Genomic DNA, 2,508 nt, shown 5'->3' on the forward strand with positions numbered 1-2,508 from the left:
CGGACCATATTCCATTCATCTATACACACGGTCAATCAATAATCTTCCAGTATGTTTTTTTTTTGTTTCTCTTGATTAACTGACCAGAAAATAAATTTTCTTCTTTGTGGGGTTTCCACATCTTGGAGTGTCCTAGACCCCCACTTTGTTGGTACTCACAAAATATTTAAAAAAATATAGTTACATGACCTTTTGCGCGCTATGACTCTCCTGGCTCCAAGACAATAGTTTATTGAGTAAAATACCCTTTATTTCTTCCATACACAATCAAATTTTTAAAGCTTAAAGTATTGATAAGTTTTGTGAAATGGTTCCTTAATTAATTATAGAATTTAGTCATTGCTCAGTTTTCTCAATTGAAAGTAGAGTCATAATAAATTTTATCTCAGTATCTCGAACAATAGGCTATCATAAATTATATTTTCCATAGTTTATTGCCTGTCTAGAGGAGAAGTATAATCAATTATTGAATTAGATCTTTCCAGATCCATTTAGTCTATCCATTTTCATTTAAAATATGTATCAGTTTGTTATTTATGGATTTGATTACATTAAATCAGTACTTTTGGAATAAATTAATGCAGGCTGTGTAACTATTTAAATTAAAACAGCATGATTGTTTATCATAACTATCATACCATGATTCTTATGGAGCTCTAAAGATGACTATGCACAGACATTAAAGATAAGGCCATTTTAGTTAAGTAATTAAGAATAATAAATAGTTTTGAATTGAATACTAGAGTCAGAGTTGGTATAACTACTCAGAAAAAGGCAAGTCATACCAATGCCTACAAATTGCAGTTATGATTTCAGAGGCTAGAAGTGTTGCCTAGGTAAAGAGTTAATTCATCACAACCTTAATAAGACCCTCTGCTATTTAAACAATGCTTAGTTGATATCGTTCCAGATTTAGAGACTCCCCCTCACATGTGCCATTTGTGCAGTCGCAATTTGGCCTCTGTTCAAAATAACAAGTCATTGACTACCAGCTGACGTTTACATCTAGCCAAGTCAGTCACGTCTGGCCATAGAGACGACAGTCGATATTCGTGAAATATCGTGAAAATACGTCTTCAATAACAGATTTCAACAAGAAAACAAGTTGTTTTTGTGTATATATTCTTAAAATTTAATTTTGATTCTGCACTTCGAATAATGATTAAAAATTTTCATTTATATTATGTTCCCAATATCAATTCACAATACACCTCTTTACTAAATTTCGACAAATAGATAAGTAAAAGAACACTATTGCTAATTCCTGGTGTTTCTATGACTGTTATGCCAAGAGCTAAAAGTTATTCTCACATAAACCATTTTCCCGTGTTTTATATATATCCATTCTTCATTACTATTAATAATGAGAAATGGTTAATTATTTCAATCGAATAAACCAAATTAAAGCTATTTTAGAGGAAGATTTTCTGAAAATTCAACATCAAGGTCTCTCAGCCAATATCAATTATTATAAAACTAAGCTGATATTAATGACCGCTTTATTGTACATTAATATTATGATTAGAAGAAGATAGTCCGGGTGGTGGTCAATAAAGGTATCAAAATAGAAGAAGAAAACTATTTTATTCCTTTATTAGCCGCCACCATTATTGGGCTCTCTTCCTGCAATCTACTTTATACGGTCAAGTTGGTAAACAATAAATAGTTTTCTTTTACTATTTTGATACCTTAATTGACCGCCACCCGGACTATCTTCCTACAATTGATATTATGAGTTTATTCAAAATCGTTAGAGATTTTTCTAAAAAAGCGTTAGAGATTTTAGCGAAAAAGTTGCTGTAACATCTTACACACACAACTCCCTTAAATACTAATTTCAGTTTCTCATACACGCAGGCACCCACACACAATCACGCAGGCACGTACACACAATCACGCAGGCCAGCACATATACACACAGCACGCACACATGGGTGAGCACATCTGCACACAAACACATAATTTTGTGATACTTGGTTATTGAGACTCAAGGTACATTTCTTTTTTTTTTTTTCGTACCCTCCAATTGAAATAAATAAGAATGAAGAACAAAGATGTAAGTTGCCATGCTTCCTTCTTTTACCCATAGATATTTTAAGGGTTGTGGTGAAGTTCACTGTATGTGAAGGATCAATGGCGCCAAATGTCCATTAATACTCTGGTGAGCGGGGAGGGTCCGCTTTGCTGGTACACTCACTCAAGGTACACTAAATAGTGTACCTTTATATACGTTGATATTAAGATCGCAATACTTCCCCTTCGATTAGAGGTAAGTAAAAATAAAATTGTTAAGTTCCAAAATTTTGTTGTTTTCTGTCTACTTTCGTTTCGAAGATGGTAGATGTCGATACGGCATATCTAGAGGTCAAATTCAGTACCACTAAAACTTCATAATATTCTTTAAAAAAAATTATATACTTTTCTTCTGAAAATACCCTTTTTGAATCTAAGACAGTATTATTAGTAACTACACAGCGATAAGAGATAGCGCTAGTTAATATTCCAAAG

Source organism: Halyomorpha halys, unplaced genomic scaffold, assembly GCF_000696795.3.
Source record: "Halyomorpha halys isolate HHAL.00 unplaced genomic scaffold, Hhal_1.1 Scaffold218.1, whole genome shotgun sequence".
Lineage (NCBI taxonomy): Eukaryota > Metazoa > Arthropoda > Insecta > Hemiptera > Pentatomidae > Halyomorpha > Halyomorpha halys.